We start from the raw sequence: 18584 nt of genomic DNA on the forward strand, positions 1-18584 counted from the left end.
AGTAATAACTATTATAGTAAGGTTAGTGGTTATGGTGGCTTGGAGTTGCTAAAATCTGATGCTGATGTATTGATATTGGGAACATATGTGGATGAAAATAGAGTGATAGATGTTTACATAGGACACAATTTGGATGATAATGTAAGTACACACGAGTCAAGTAGGGTCAAGTGTAGAAAGAAGTACAGGTAAATGGGTAGTTGTTGATGTTCAAGTGGAAGAAGAGGAAGATAATGATACCTATGATCCTAATTAGTCAAACTCATCCTCTAACGAGTCTGAAAAATATAATGACAGTGACTATGAGCAAGGTGATGATGATAAGTAGTAAGGATGTCGTGGGTGATGTAGATGACAATGATGTCCTTCAAAGCATAGACAACTCATCTGATGAGCTAAGAAGCCTTGACAGCTCCTCTGATGAAGATAGTAATTGCAAGAGGATTAAATACCATATTTTTAGTGAGTTTGACATGCACAATCCTACATTCCAACTTGGTATAGAGTCCAAGACACATGCTCTATTTAGAGAAGATATAAAGGAATATGCTATTAAGTAGAGCAAATAAATCACATGTACTAAGAGTGACAAACAGAGGGTTAGGGCAGAGTGCAAAAGTGGTTGTCCATGGGTTTGCTATGCTTCTTTTGTAAGTGAAGGGGTGTATAGGATCAAAACCTTTGTAGATGAACACACATGCAATAGAACATTTGATGTGCCACATGTGAGTAGTAGATGGAATAAGAGGTATTGGGAAAGGATTTGGTTTGACCCCACCTAGCCAATTAAGTCATTGATAGACACCATTGCAATAGAGCACAATGTGCAAGTTGACGTGTAGGAAGTGAGGAGGGCAAAAAGAAAGGCTTTGACAATGATTGAGAGTACTGCAACTGAACAATTTGCAATGCTTTGGGGTTTTGTAAAAGAGATTAGAAGTACTAATCTTGGAACAACAATATACATGAAGGTGAAAGAAGTTCCAAAAGTTGATGAAGGGGATAAGCAAGTGTCCAAGTTTAAGAGATTGTATTTGTGTTGGGGTCCATTGAAGACTAGTTTCTAGAATGCTTGTAGGCTCCATTTGCTTATGTCAATGTTGAGAAGGAGAAGAAGAAAACATGGTTGTGGTTTTTGGATTTGTTAGGATAAGATATCAACATTGTGAATTCCTATTGTTACACTTTCATGAGTGACAAGCAAAAGGGCCTAATTGATGTAGTGGCTAAGTTGTTTCCAAATGCCTCACACAGGTTCTGTGTAAGGCATTTGTACAATAATTTCAAGGGTGAACATAAGGGCAGGGTATTGAAAGATTTGTTATGAAAGGCTACTAGGGAAAGCACTGTTGTTGCATTCACCAAAGTCATGCAAAAAGTCAAAGGAGTTGATTGTGCAACATACAATTGGTTGGCTAAAGGATCACCAATCCATTAGAGTAGGAGTCGTTTCAGCAGTTTTCCCAAGTGTGACGTTTTGTTGAATAATCTGTGTGAATGTTTCAATTCAAGCATATTGCACACTAGGGATAAACATGTGGTCACCATGTTGGAGAAGATAAGAGTTTTGTTGATAGAAACAGTTCAAAAGAGAAATGAAGCAATGAAGAGGTACAACAAAGGTCCTATATATCCTAAGATTCAACATATTTTGGAAAAGGTAGAGAAGAGTGCAACTGGTTGGATTCCAAGATGGAATGGGGTTTCCAATTTGAAGTTATTGGCCCATATAGTGAGCAACATAAGGTGGACCTAAAAGAGTGGACTTGTGGATGTAAGAAATGGGATCTGTCAAGCATTCCTTGTACCCATGTTGTTGCTGTTGCTGTTGCTGTTGCTGCTGCAAACTATATGGTGAAGAACTAGAAGTTTATGCATCAGTACTATAAAGTGGAAACTTACTTGAGAATATATGAGAACATGTTAAGTCCAATCAATGGTAGACAAATGTGGCTAACAACTGAATATGCTAAAGTGCTACCACCTGATGTAAAAAAAAGAGTTGGGAGGCCAAAACTGAATAAGAGGAAGGACACTAATGTACCAATTGACGCAATTGATTCAACTAAGCTACGAATGAGGGCAAATCATATTACATGCAAGAATTGTGGTAAGTTGGGACACAATAGGAGGACATGCAAAGTAAAAGGCCAATTCACATACTTGAAAGATCCTGTGAGTTGCATTCAACTAATTCATTTTTTTTTATACATTTTGTTAAGTTCACCATTGTTAACCTTTATTTTTAATTTTTGTAAACCCAGTGGGAAGAAAGCCAAGCTCAGACCTAGCCTCAAGGAAGCCAACGAAGAGATGAGCTTGACCCCTATAGATCTGTAAAGATGAACATAGTCGGCATCACCCAATCGGGGTTGCCGGCCAGAGACACTCCGATGATAAAGTTAGCAACTTGAATCAAAGAAAGAAGATGAAGAAATGAAAGGTGTTGTGTGTATTGTGTTCTAGAGATTAGAGAGAGACCCCTACTGTCACGCCCGAAATTTTATTACTCCGATAACATTACCAATATTCATTAATTAAGTTCATTTACAAATGACAATTCATCCTTTGATGAAATGATAAATAATTGAATATACATGTTCCCTCTCGTGATACAATAAAGACATTTACATGCAAATAAAAGAAATGCCCTGAGACTTACAATAAAGTAGAGGACACTACCCTTTACAAAATAATAGCACTTAGCCAAACAAACGAATGAAGTAGTACAATCCATCACTACATTGCACTTATAAAATAGTAAAACCCATTGTTTGATCTTCAAATCCGAAATGCATTCCCTGTACACATGTACAGGCAGGGGGTGAGCAACCACTAGCTTACCAAACAATTTCATATTAAAACATTAGAAGATATGCGGGTACAAAGGTACTCATACATATACATGAAATCATACCAATTTATTTAATTAACTACAACTAGTTAACTTAAATAAATAAACATGCTTCAATAGTAATAGGACATCCTTTTCCAATTCGTTCAATTATCCCATTGCCAATTGAATCAAACAACTAAATCATTCATAATGACATTTAACAAAGCATTAAATACATTTTTATACAATCATAAGAGATGAATGCATATGCCATGTCATGCTCAAAGTATTTTTCTCATCTTTTGAAAATCTCGTGCTAATTTAAAAACACATTAATCCAACAATTTCAATAAAATTTCAAGGTGGTAAATACGACTCTGGTAATCCCTAGACTAGTGTCTGCAAGTAGGCATATCAAGCACTACCAAATCCCCACTTTACTGATCTCTCACCGGAAGGGCATTGGTACCTCCTCCGCACGTGTTTTCGGTTTTTCACCATGGACACTCAGGCCAACTTAAACCAATATCAAACTACACCCCCTATCCAGACTTACCAACATATTTACCCAAAACAAATCCAAATGATCTTATTTCCCAAAAACAATTCCTTTCTCAAAACAATAGTTTTCAATTACAATTCAAAATCCATGATAACAATGAAATGGAATGGCAATGCAATATGTAACAATGCATTACGATAGTTCCAATTTGAATTCCACCACACAATGTTCCATTGTGATCAAATCTCATATCTCTATCAATGTAATATCATGATACAATTCCAAGAGATAATATAACAATGTCAATGTTCATATATGTACCACATGTAAATCAACAACTTCCAACTTAGTCTTTTGAAGACAATTCAACAATATTCTTTATATAACCAAACTTCGAAAATCAAATATTTTTTTACCTTTCCAAGGATCTCCTCATTTAAATACCAACATGGTAATCCTCTACCAGTTACCAAAACCAAAACTTTTAAGCAATAGGTTCATCAATATCAATAACATATGACACCAAAATGAGTTCAAGGTTTCATCAATTTCTAACTCACATACATTATCAATAAAATGTAATTACAATTTTTTCAAAACTCATCCCAACCCCAAACGTTTAATAGAATCAAATTCCCATTTTCTCATACAAGTGAAATTTCGGGATCTTCAAGTTCAATCATAATTCTCAATAAGTATAGGTGAATATCCTAACACTTAAATCAATTATACCAAAATCTTCTCTTAATTATAATTATAAAATATAACACGAGTATTCACTTTCCAATTATCAACATCCACCCCATCGAATTAAACCAAGAAAAAATAATAAATAAATAAAAATTTTGATAACTCATTTTTGTTTTAATCCAATTCATCCATTTGCTTCAAACGAGCTAAAATCACATTTTATTCTTTTCTTGTCAAAAACTGCCAAACAATTCAAATCTCATAAAAATTTTGAAGTATGAAATTATTATTATAACATTACTCAACTAGTAAAATTAGGAATCCAATACCATACCACATCAACTTAATCTCGCTTATTTCTCCAAACCTCATACTTGGTCAACTTCGTCACTTTTAATCTCATAATATTAAAGTTAGGAATTAAAACCCAATAACACCCCGTTAATTACGAAAGATTTAAAATATTAACCAAACTAATTTAATTCATCAAATTAGTAAATTCATTATATTCACCGTCTTCCAAATTAATAACACCAACTTAACTTCACATGTCTCATCCCTCTAACATAACCATATCTCAACATAACCATTTTCATGCCAACTTAAAGAGGTAATATTTGTCCCAAATTCTCTACCAATAACAATTTCACCACCTTTTTTTTAAAAACAAAAAAAAAAAACTACCTGACCAACATGATATTTACAGCAAATGTTATGAAATATGCCCAAGAGTAACATTTTCAAAGTTATGAGTTCAAAAACCCACATTTCACATTTTTATTTTCACAAAAATGAACACAACTAAATCATCAACATATCATTTTTCAAAAAATATCATGAATGTAACATTTTTAAAGTTTTTAATCCCAAAACAACTCTATAATCCCAACTTAACAATTTACACAATATTCCTCAATATCAATTTATTTTTCTCAAAAATAAATTCTAAAATCAAAGATAAAAAAAATATTTCAACTTTATATTTCTCAAAATAAATTATCTAATCATAATATGATATAAATACAATCATACAATAACATTTCAACGTAATTTTTCTTCCAAAAATTACCAAATAAAAATCTAAAAATTATATATATATATATATATGCAATACCTCTTAAAATGACATATTTTCTCAAACTAATCCTAACATAGCTTTAATGTAAAAATATGAAAAAAGTCTCTACATCAAATATGAAGAAAAGAAAATCCGAAAATGCAAACATCGCCCGGTCATGGATCCGAGACCACCATTGCGAAGATCGCGACGAGCTCTCCGACTTTCATTTACAACACTTTTGCAAAATCTCACACTAAAGACTCCCATTTGAAGCTCAAAGATTGAACAACAATGGAGAAAAGAGAAAGGGAGAGAGAGAGAAAGACACGCTGAGATAGAAAGAAAGAGAGCCGAGCTCTCTGCCAACCCAACAAAGAAATGAAATGAAATGAAAAGGAAACGAAGGGGAATAGATGGCAAGGACAAAAAAAAAGAGGGCAACCCACGTGAGTTGTCTTCCCAAAATTTGTTTTTCCCAAAAAAAAATAATTTTTGTAATAACATTTCAAAACTATCAAATATTTATTATAATCCTATATAATAAATAATAACAACTCCCAAAGTGGTTACTACCAATCACATAATTAAAAAGGACCAAACAGTTAAATATAAGTCACTAAACAAACACAAATTAAATTAAATCTAAATCATGGGTCTTACCCATAAATTAAATATGGTCCAATTATGTACCAAAATAGACTCAACAAATTTATCTCAAATCATGGTCTAAACACCCATAACTCAATTTCAAATTCCGCTATAAATTAAATTGAATACCAATCAGTCCGCAAATTTTTTTTTATAAAATAAATACTCATCAATTAATTTATGAAATTTTTTCCAACATGCTAGACTCTTATAAAAACAACATAATAAAATTTTTATAATTTCTGAGATCGAAAATTATGTTTTAAAAAATAAAATTTATTATAAAATTGAACCATTTTCGCACATAATTTTACAAAACACTCCAATCCAAATATTGGTCAATTAATTTATGCATTGACTATTTACAAAAAATAAATTTTGGGACATTACACCTACCTTCTATGTCCTCCTTTCCTTTTATAGAGGTGTAATATTTGCTTGGTAGATATTTGTTTGGTGGGTTTGCTTGTTGGCTTTGGCCCACTCTTAAGCCCAAGTGAGCTAATAATTTTTCTGGGCTCCTACAACATGTATATGCATATCAACGCATAATATAACCAGACACACCATGATCTAGATCTGGATATGGACATCGCGGCTGGTGGAGGAAAGTGTCGGCAGTGCCAGATTTGAAGTCTCCGGTGACCGGAATTGAAGAGAGATAGAGAGATTGAGCTTGATCTCAACCAGATCTTGACTTTTCGGCCAGATCTCGATGCCGCCAAAGCCGCTAGAGCAGCGTGAGAGAGAGAGAGAGGGGGGAGAGAGAGAAGCATTGACGAAGATGAGCTCCTCCTTCCAAGCCCATCGCCAATTTCGTACGGCCACCACCACCTCCACAGCCACCGCCGGCAGAGCATAAGGGCTCGGCAGAGGGAATAAAGAACCCTAGCTCACAGATGAAGAATAGAGGAGAGAGAGAGGGGAAAGGAGAAAGAGTGTGTGTGTTTAGTTTGTTTCAATTCAACCGTATATCCTATTTATATATATATATATATATATATATACACGAGGTTACTCTGGTCATTTCATAAGAACTTATCTTTATAGACAAAATATTTTATAATGTGAATTTTTAAACAAATAAAATTTAAAATTAGATTTATAACCTGAGTGCCCTATTATTAATATGTCAGCATAACTGATATTTGAGTATTATTAATATGTCATCCTAATAGTTAAGTAAAATTTGATTAAAACCATGATTCAAATGTTTGTTACTTGTATCATCTTTATTGTTTTGGCTCATTCTCTCTCCACATTTTAAATTTGATGTGAAAATAGAATCATTGGATACCTTCTTGTAGGGACTTCATTTTAGACTTTTGATTTGCCCAAAACGGAATTCAGACGATAGAGTTATGTCCGTTTGTAGTTAGAACATCTGGGTTGTCAACACAGTTTGCTCTAGCTTGGGTTTTGTCACTTGAGCGGTCTTTAGGCCTTCGCATTTCTGAGTTTCTAAAACTTGAGATACTGCAAGACTTCATTCACCATTCTAGTGCAAGTTTGGTCGCTCTAAGTCTATTTAAATTCAGCGCATAAAAACTGCCCTTATAATCAGATTTGTGGGCCAAAACTCACTTTTTTCCCTCACACTATATATGGACATATACACACTCTCTCCTCACTTTTCACACACTCATTTTCTCTCTTCTCTCTCTCTTTCTTCGGTTTCTCTCGTCTCTCTCTAAATCATTGTCCGAACTCCACAAAACCCTCAATCTACACTACTTCAGAGCATTTTCTCACCTCATTTCTTTGAGTTGGATTGTAGAGCATGTCTAAGGCTTCAATCTAGTAAGAGCGGATCATCTTTACACCACGTTTGATTTTGGGACTTTCTTCTCCTTTTCTGTAATTGAGGTATGGATTTTCTTATCCATGTCTATGTGGTATTATGTTAAATCTAATTTTGTGGAAATTTAGGAATTTCAATATATATATGTAATACAAAACAAGGGCTGCAAAAGTGTGTAGGATGGTGGGGATATCATGGTAAATTTATCATGTCATTATACAGTATCATCTGACAATGGAGGTCATTGTGGTTTCGACGAATAGAGAGGTGATAATCTGATTTCAAAGTTATTAAGAGGGTGGCAGTGTAATTTACCCAAAATTCTTTTCCTTTTGTGAGACTAAAATGGCTCGTTGAGTGATCTAAAAATGTTCGGGCTTATTACGGGTTGGTCCCCCTTTTGGAACTTATTACCTATTAGGTCTTCACTCAAAATCTTATGCACACATAAGTCTTGACCCATCTATTGTTTTTTCCTTTTTACCCTTGAGTGTTTAATGTTGCCCTAAATAATCTTTGTTCTCTCTCTTCCTCCACTAATTGTATCTATTCTCTCTCTCTCTCTCTCTCTCTCCCTCTCTCTCTCTCTCTCACACACACACACACACATAGAGAAAACTCTTCTCTCTCTCGCTACCATTTCTCTAAAGAGTTTCATACCACTACTGCCACCATCGCTAGACCACCAACGTCGCCATGATTGTTCACCTGCTTCGGCCACCATCACTACCTTCGCCAATCATCGCTACCACCATTGTTCACCAACCATCTCCACTATTCTCCTCTGTTGCCGTCAACGTCACCACAACCACCATCACGGTCGTCGTCGTCGTCGTCGTCCAACCATCACCACCACTGCCACCGTCATCGATCTATACTGCACCGTCACGAATCCACCACCATCATTCACCAACCACATTAACCATCATCGATCTACATTCTACATCTTCGATCTCCACTCTATCATCGCTGATCCATCGATTTAGTTCTAGATCTACATCGATCTAGTTGTTTCAATGGTGAAATCAACTCCAAATGACTCTAAACAACAATATTCCCCCCCTCTCTCCCTCTCTCTCTCTCTCTCTCTTTGTTTTTAAAAACAAATCTATTGTAAATTTATTTTTCAGTGATAAATTTATCAGGTTTTGATTGTGTATATGTATGTAGGATGAAAGAGTCTGGTGAGTAAGTGAATAGAAGTATAAATGAGAACAACTAAATGTAGTTTTTTTTTTTTTTTTCTTTCTCCCAAATCACTCAGTGATACATTTATCATTGAATGTATTTTTAGGTTTTTTTCTCAGTGATAAATTTATCGGTCTCTATTGTGTTTCTATATTTGTGTGAGAGGATGGTGAATGTAACGCCCTCAAAATAATAACATTAACCAATCAATATAGACATGCATTGATATATAAAAGCTCCACTTTCTTCTATTCATCAGAGTTTCATTACCAAAAGTATTACACGTTAACAACAAAAGCAAATGTCCTAAAGGCTTATAGCTTTCCAAGTTAACACTTGGTTACAACAAAAGAGTGATAACTCATTTACACGTTAAGCCCTTGGCTTGAATATACATATAATACATCAAAGAAATAAAACAACAAAAGTTCGTCCGTCCGCCTCTAGCCTCCCAAGCTACGTCCTTGGAGGTGGCATGCTACTTGTACCTGAAAATGATATTCCCATATAGGGTGAGCCACAGCCCAGTAGAAATACACTACACGAAATATGGACAATGACTAAAAAATTAGCAGTTGATAGATGGCCAACACTGATACTTTCCCTTATCACACTTTACAGTTTCATGACATACAAGTCCATGTTACAATCCATTTTTTAATTCTTTTCAATTCTCAATTTATAACCATGACTCAGAACCTGGCCAAACAACTCATATGAGACAGTAATTCATATTAAGCACTTCCCCATTTCATAATAGATAAGCAAACTAGCTATATCACACACCAACAGATAAGCATACAAGCTATATCACACACCAACAGATAAGCGTACAAGCTATATCATCACTTCCACAGATATGCATAAGAGCACTATCACACTTCCAATGACAAGCATATGAGCTCTGTCAACACATTACTAGATAAGTATATGAGCTCTATCTATGGAGTCCATCCCCTATCTCCTCCCAACAATATCCGGTTTAGAGGTCCATCCCCTATCTTCCCCTAAACCGTAGAGTACATCCCCTATCTCCTCCAACACAACACAATGCATATAAACAATAATTATACACATCATCACACAACACATAAGTTTAATGTATTCTTTCAACCGTCATACTTAATGACACATTCCAGTGATTAGTTTCAGTTTGCCTAATCATCATGCATTGTCTACAACAATCAAGACTATCCTCCACCGATAGCCCAAAGCAGTTATTTCTATACAGAAAATAAATGCAACAATGGATATATAATCAACATTCCAACAAGGTGAGTGATAAATAATCCAACTACACCCTTTAATCCCATATCTTTCCAAATCAATTCCTCATTTCCCATAATTAATCGTGCAAATTAATTAACCAATGTAATTAGGGTATTTTCCATAATTAACATTACAACCCTTAGGTTCCATTTTCATTAATGTTTTAACATTAATTTCACTTTTCCAAGCCAAACATGCATCTAGGTTTTATATAGCTAAAACCCTAACTTTTGTAAATTTACATAAAAGCCCCAAACTTTCACAAAATTACCAAACCAACCCCAACATCTCAAAATACTAAAATTTAAAGACAAAGCCCATAGTGAGGAGTAGGTTATCCCTACCTTAAAGAGTGACACCCAACCAAGAAGATGAAGAAAACGAAAATGCTCCAAGCCACGAATTTCTCGGATCAAAAGATAGCCCTCGACGATCAACAACTTTTTTGTAAAGGCCAAAGGTGAGGAAATCACTCCTACTAGATCAATACCTAGAGAGAAGGTAGAGCTCTAGAGTAAGAAGCTCAATAATGGTGTTTTTTGAAAAAGTAAGAGAGAGAAGAGAAGTGAAAAAGTGATTTAAAATCACCCAGCGGATAACTCATATACGCATGACCTGCTCGAGCGGAGAACACAACGCTCGAGCGCAATAAGGCCCGCTCGAGTGCCAAGACACAAGAATAAAGCACTTCCGCTTGAGCGCGAAAACCAGTCCGCTCGAGCATAGATTTCTACCTCCCAGAACTTATACCCAGAAAGTACTACCCGCTCGAGCGCCACCAAACCTGCTCGAGCGCTACAGCTCGAGCGTAAACAAACCCGCTTGAGCATAAAAATCACATCTGCAGAAGTTTTGCAGGAACACGAAATACTGGAGGTGTGCAATCCCCGGTCGAGCGCAAGAAGACCCGCTCGAGCGGATCGCCTAAAAACTGGACAATAAGGAATTGAAATCAAGGCCTAACCAACCTGTAACAACCCTGCTCAAAACATCCTAAAACTCAATCAAGTGGAATTAAAGGACGGCAACAAGATAGATACCACTACCAACTTTACGGAACCGAGTCCGGAAGGAGGCTTGTTATAAGGCCTCAAGGCCTCAAACGGTGCCATACCGATACTAGACTGAAAGCTGTTGTTGTAGGCAAACTCTACCAATGGCAAGTGCCTCTCCCACGTCCCACTAAAGTCAAGGACACAACTCCGAAGCATATCCTCAAGGATCTGAATAGTACGCTCGGACTGCCCGTCAGTCTGAGGATGGTAAGCCGTACTAAAGGTCAACTTAGTACCCATGGCGCACTGCAAACTCTGCCACAACCTAGCAGTAAAACGAGGATCTCTATCTGAGACGATCGCCACTGGGACCCCGTGCAACCTCACTATGTCCCGAATATACAAGTCGGCGAGATGATCTACCGAATCTCTCACGCACAGGGAAATGAAGTGCGCCGACTTAGTCAACCAATCTACAACCACCCAAATAGCATCACTACCCCCACTGAGTCCTCGGAAGACCTACAACGAAGTCCATAGTGACATGCTCCCACTTCCACTCGGCAATAGGCAAGGGTTGCAACAAACCCGCTGGCCTCTGATGTTCGGCCTTCACTTGCTGGCAAGTAAGGCACTTCGATACGAAAACAGCCACATCTCTCTTCATACCCCGCCACCAAAACTGGCGACCCAAATCCCGATACATCTTAGTACCTCCGGGATGCACCGCAAGACGTGAATGATGGAACTCTCGGAGTACTTCCTTTCGGCAAGACTCCGGCACACACAGACGGTCTCGGTATCTCACACTCAGGTCGGGATACACCGTCAAACCCTTCTCAGCCTTTCCATTTGAGATCTTCTCTCGGAGGGATTCTACCTCAAGGTCACCTCTCTGTGCCTCTAACACTCTAGTCACAAGTGTAGGCTGTGCAACAACAGAAAACAAGGCCGCAGCCTCAACAGATTCGCCCAGATGCAAATCAAACTCGCCAAGTACACCCAACATCCCCCATTCCCGGATGGCTATACAAGCTACATCACTAATGGATTTCCTACTAAGGGCATCGGCCACAACATTGGCCTTCCCCGAGTGATAGTGCAACTCAAAATCATAGTCCTCAATGAACTCCATCCATCTCCTCTGCCTCAAATTCAAGTCTCTCTGTGTAAACAGATACTTCAAACTCTTGTGGTTCGAGAACACCTCGAACCTCTCACCATAAAGGTAGTGCCTCCAAATCTTCAAGGCAAAGATCACTGCCGCTAACTCTAGGTCGTGTGTAGGGTAATTCTTCTCGTGAATTTTTAACTGACGTGAGCCATAAGCTACCACTTTCCCCTCTTGCATCAACACACAACCCAAACCCTCTCGTGAGGCATCACAATAAACCGCATAACCCAACCCTCTCTCCGGAATAATCAAAACTGGCGCGGTGGTCAATCTAACCTTCAGCTCTTGGAACGACTTTTCACAAGTCTCACTCCACACAAATTTGACTCCCTTCCGAGTCAATCTAGTCAACGGCGAAGCTAACCTGGAGAAATCCTTCACAAACCGACGGTAATACCCAGCTAATCCCAGAAAACTGCGGATCTCAAACACACTCTTAGGCTGTGCCCAATCTTGCACTGCCTCAACCTTGGATGCATCAACGGACACCCCTTTCCCGGATACTACGTGGCCTAAGAATTTGACTTCCCTCAGCCAGAACTCACACTTCCCAAACTTGGCATACAGCCTATGGGCTCTAAGCAACTCAAGCACCACTCTCAAGTGTTCATCGTGCTCCTCCTCTGAAGGTGAGTAGATCAGGATGTCGTCCACGAAAACAACTACAAAACGGTCTAAGAATTCCCGGAAGATCCGGTTCATCAGGTCCATAAAGACTGCCGGTGCATTGGTAAGCCCGAATGGCATCACCAAAAACTCATAATGGCCATACCGCGTACGGAATGCCGTCTTAGGAATATCCTCCTCCCTGACCCTCAACTGGTGGTAACCCGATCTCAAGTCTATCTTAGAGAAACAACGGGAACCCTTCAACTGGTCAAACAAATCATCTATATGGGGCATAGGGTACTTATTCTTGACCGTAGCTTGATTCAACTTCCGGTAGTCTATACACAATCTCAAGGCACCATCTTTCTTTTTAGCAAAGAGGGCCGGTGCTCCCCACGGCGAAACACTAGGGCGAACAAAACCCTTATCTAGCAATTCCTGGAGCTGAACTTTCAACTCAACCAACTCTGCTGGGGCAAAACGGTAAGGTGCCATAGAAATCGGCGTCGTGTCGGGCACTAGATCAATAAAGAACTCAATCTCTCGGTGAGGTAGCAAATTAACAAAGTCTTCAGGAAAGACATCCGAATACTCACAAACCACCCTCGGCAACACAAGCTGGGTCTCACCACACTCACCACTCTCAAAGCTAGCAAGTAGACCACTAAGTTCACTCCGCCCTCGCGAATCATACCCCGGTGGCAAAACACTACCAACCCGGTCTCCCAAGTAATGGAACCACTCCCCGCTCAAGGTACATAACGTAACCCTCTGGCGGTAGCAATCAATGACAGCCCGGTATGACGATAGCCAGTCCATACCCAAAATAACATCAAAACCCTTCATGGGCATAACTACAAAAGGAAAAGGAAGCCTATGGTCGGCGACCTCTATATCACAACCTCTAACACCTTGTTCCAAGATCAACTCACCACCAATAGGCGATACCACACAAATAGGGGATGCTAACTGTGCCAACTCCAATTCCAAAACAGATGCAAATGTAGCAGATACAAAAGAATGAGATGCACCCGTGTTAATCAACACACTAGCAACCGAGTTGCAAAACAGAAAAGTACCTCTCACTATTGATGGAGCCGGTACTAGATCCTGCGCGGTAACAGCATACACGCGCCCTGTAGGCCCCTGATCCACCTGCTCACCCCTCGGAGCATACGACTGCTGCACTGACTGGGATGACGAAGCTCCTGGATTGGCCCGCGAGGCCTGCACAGACTGAGCTGGCTGATAACTCTGCGTCTGTCTAGAACCAGACGCTCCTGAAGTAGCACTCAACTGTGGGCAATACCTTTTCAGGTGCCCAGGCTGACCACACTGATAGCAAGACAAGGGCTGCCCCCTGCCCTGACTCTGGCCCTGAGGTCTAGCTGATGAGGAAGCAGCTCGCTGACCCCCTCCCTTCTGCAGGCAAACCAAAGACTTGTGACCCAGCTAGCCACATGCAAAACAAGTCAAGCCTCCCTAACTGCCTCTCCCCAAACCTGCACTCGGCACCGGAAAGGTCGATCTAGCAACTCCACCCTAAGACTGCTGAGGGTTGTAACCCCTCTCTCTCCTGCCATCACCCTGACCCTCCTGGCCCCACTTGGAGCCTCTATGTTTCTCCTCGTCCTCCTCCTGCATCATAAGCTCCATATGAGCTGCATCATCCACTAAATGTCTATACTCTTGGATGTAAGACCCACCAACCCTCAACTTGAGGCCCCGCCTCAACTTCCGCTCAAACTCATAGCAACGGCGTTCTTCGGACACCACCAACTCAGGTGCAAACCTGGACAAACTAGTAAAAGTGGCCTCAAACTCTGTCACAGACATACCCTACTGATTAAGCCGGCTAAACTGATCCCTCAGCTTCTCCCTAGCCACTGCAGATAAGAACCTCTCCTGGAATGCGTTTACGAACGCCTCCCATGTACCACCAACACGAGCCTTCTCGTACTTCCACCATTGACCCGCATCTCCCTTCAGCTAGAAGGATGCCAAAGTCACTTTCAATGCTCCGTCCTCGATGCCAAGCATCTCGAACGTCTTACTCATTTGTTCTAACCACTCGTCAGCCTTTAGTGGTTCCTTCGGATCTCCAACAAACTCGTCCGGATTAGACCGGAAGAACTCCCTCTTCAAGATAGAAGGCCCTGCTTCAGCTGCCTGATTCCCTGCTCTGAGAATACCCAAAGCTCCTGCTATCTCTCGGGCCAAGGCACTCATAGCCTGCTGACCCGCTAGCTCGGCCACATTGGCTTGACCAACTCCCTCCTGCACTGCCGGAATATCAACTGGTAATGGTACTTCCTGCCTCGCAGGCCTACCACGCCTAGCACCTCTTCCTCGCCCTGACATCCTAATAAAGGTTATACAGAACGTTAGCACATTCACAAATGTGCCAAAACTAAACACTCACGTCCTAATGCATGGACAACTGTAATTCATTCCACGTAAGCACATAAACACATAAGCACTTACGAATTTCATTTCCGGATAATAATAGTCCCGAGGCGTTACTAGTGTTCCGGTTAGAAACAGCATTGATCAAGTGCCTTTCCAACAAGACTCACAGAAACCTAAAGATCCAATCAACATCCTAGAAACTAAATCCCACACCCACATAGTCACATAAGCATGTTATCAATTAAGCACATAGCATATGACACTACATCTAAGTCTCTATCAAACGAGACAAACCCATTGTGATCCTAATCACTTCCCACGTACCCAAAGTATTCGAACCCGGTACGCTTTGATACCAAGTTGTAACGCCCTCAAAATAATAACATTAACCCATCAATATAGACATGCATTGATATATAAAAGCTCCACTTTCTTCTATTCATCAGAGTTTCATTACCAAAAGTATTACATGTTAACAACAAAAGTAAATGCCCTAAAGGGTTACAGCTTTCCAAGTTAACACTTGGTTACAACAAAAGAGTGATAACTCATTTACACGTTAAGCCCTTGGCTTGAATATACATGTAATACATCAAAGAAATAAAACAACAAAAGTCCGCCCGCCTCTAGCCTCCCAAGCTACGTCTTTGGAGGTGGCATGCTACCTGTACCTGAAAATGATATTCCCATATAGAGTGAGCCACAGCCCAGTAGAAATACACTAAACCAAATATGGACAATGACTAAAAGATTAGCAGTTGATAGATGGCCAACACTGATACTTTCCCTTATCACACTTTACAGTTTCATGACATACAAGTCCATGTTACAATCCATTTTCCAATTCTTTTCAATTCTCAATTTATAACCATGGCTCAGAACCTGGCCAAACAACTCATATGAGACAGTAATTCATATTAAGCACTTCCCTATTTCATAATAGATAAGCATACTAGCTATATCACACACCAACAGATAAGCATACAAGCTATATCACACACCAACAGATAAGCATACAAGCTATATCATCACTTCCACAGATATGCATAAGAGCATTATCACACTTCCAATGACAAGCATATGAGCTCTGTCAACACATTACTAGATAAGCATATGAGTTCTATCTATGGAGTCCATCCTCTATCTCCTCCCAATAACATCCGGTTTAGAGGTCCATCCCCTATCTTCCCCTAAACCGTGGAGTACATCTCCTATCTCCTCCAACACAACACAATGCATATAAACAATAATTATACACATCATCACACAACACATAAGTTTAATGTATTCTTTCAACCGTCATACTCAATGACACATTCCAGTGATTAGTTTCAGTTTGCTAATCATCATGCATTGTCTACAACAATCAAGACTATCATTCACCGATAGCCCAAAGCAGTTATTTCTATACAGAAAATAAATGCAACAATGGATATATAATCAACATTCCAACTAGGTGAGTGATAAATAATCCAATTACACCATTTAATCCCATATCTTTCCAAATCAATTCCTCATTTCCCATAATTAATCGTGCAAATTAATTAACCAATGTAATTAGGGCATTTTTCATAATTAACATTACAACCCTTAGGTTCCATTTTCATTAATGTTTTAACATTAATTTCACTTTTCCAAGCCAAACATGCATCTAGGTTTTATATACCTAAAACCCCAACTTTTGTAAATTTACATAAAAGCCCCAAACTTTCATAAAATTACCAAACCAACCCCAACATCTCAAAATACTAAAATTTAAAGACAAAGCCCATAGTGAGGAGTAGGTTATCCCTACCTCAAAGAGTGACACCCAACCAAGAAGATGAAGAAAACGAAAATGCTCCAAATCACGAATTTCTCGGATCAAAAGATAGCCCTCGACGATCAACAACTTTTTTGTAAAGGCCAAAGGTGAGGAAATCACTCCTACTAGATCAATACCTAGAGAGAAGGTAGAGCTCTAGAGTGAGAAGCTCAACAATGGTGTTTTTTGGAAAAGTAAGAGAGAGAAGAGAAGTGAAAAAGTGATTTAAAATCACCCAGCGGATAACTCATATACGCATGACCCGCTCGAGCGGAGAACACAACGCTCGAGCGCCATGAACAAAAATCTGAACACGCTCGAGCGCAATAAGGCCCACTCGAGCGCCAAGACACAAGAATAAAGCACTTCCACTCGAGCGCGAAAACCAGTCTGCTCGAGCGTAGATTTCCACCTCCCAGAACTTATACCCAGAAAGTACTACCCGCTCGAGCGCCACCAAACCCGCTCGAGCGCTACAGCTCAAGCGTAAACAAACCCGCTCGAGCGTAAAAATCACATCTGCAGAAATTTTGCAGGAACACGAAATACTGGAGGTGTGCAATCCCCGCTCGAGCGCAAGAAGACCCGCTCGAGCGGATCGCCTAAAAACTGGACAATAAAGAATTGAAACCAAGGCCTAACCAACCTGTAACAACTCTGCTCAAAACACCCTAAAACTCAATCAAGTGGAATTAAAGGACGGCAACAAGATAGATACCACTACCAACTTCACGGAACCGAGTCCGGAACACAACAGAACAGTAAAGGGACAACCGGGATCGCTATAGTGAATTCTTATAAGTCAGTGAACATGAGTAAGCAAGTGAATCAAATTTATTTGTAATATTTTTAAAAATCAATCAGCGATAAATTTATCATTGAACGTGTTTCTAATAAATTTATTAGATTAGTTTGGGTTATATATGTCTATGTGGTTGCATTTTTTAGATAAATAAGTATATAAATAAATGACAGTAAGTGTATGTGCGTAAATATGACTGAGTGGTAGAGGTGGTGACAGCAGCAATGTAGTGGTGATAGATATTATTTTTGTTGAAACAATTCAAAGATATTGTCATAAATTATTGCCAGAGGTGGTCACCGGTGCTTGAGGTGACCACCAATGACTAGAGGGGGTTGTTGACGAAAGAGAAGAGTCATAATAGTGTTGATAATAGGGATGAAGAAAGTAAATGAATGGTATTTTAAAGACATTGATAAGTCAAAAAAAAGAACAGAATTTACAGATAAATAAATCTTCTCAATAGGACTAGTTGTAAATCTTCCAAAATGGTTTTGTCTTCCATCAATAAAATAGCCTGTCCAGTAGCCAAAAAATGTTTTGCCTTCCATGACATTAGGATGGGCCCACCCAATGGTCCAAAAATGCATTACCTGTTATGCATAAACAAAAGCTCACTTGGCCCAAGTGAGATTATTATATTATTTTTTCAGAAATATCAAATTAGTGATGTGGCCAACTAATAGTAAGGATTTAATAATTATATAAAATCAAATATATATATATATATATATCAGAAGAATGACAATGCCTTATTTGATGTGCACACGGTCACTGTGATATTCTTGATCCATATG

The 18584-nt window shown here is 39.1% G+C and overlaps 1 long non-coding RNA gene across 1 annotated transcript; it reads right to left on the reverse strand.

Moving 5' to 3' along the window:
- Positions 1-2500: 2500 nt before the first annotated feature.
- Positions 2501-6696, reverse strand: LOC145824540 (uncharacterized). Its single transcript, XR_014366285.1, has 2 exons — positions 6133-6696; positions 2501-2801 (listed from the first exon to the last, which is right to left on the reverse strand). It is a non-coding gene; the product is annotated as an uncharacterized LOC145824540 (long non-coding RNA).
- Between the last annotated feature and the right edge of the window lie 11888 nt (positions 6697-18584).

This window comes from Camellia sinensis, chromosome 4, assembly GCF_055761805.1.
Source record: "Camellia sinensis isolate YWXY chromosome 4, ASM5576180v1, whole genome shotgun sequence".
In the NCBI taxonomy this organism is placed as follows: domain Eukaryota; kingdom Viridiplantae; phylum Streptophyta; class Magnoliopsida; order Ericales; family Theaceae; genus Camellia; species Camellia sinensis.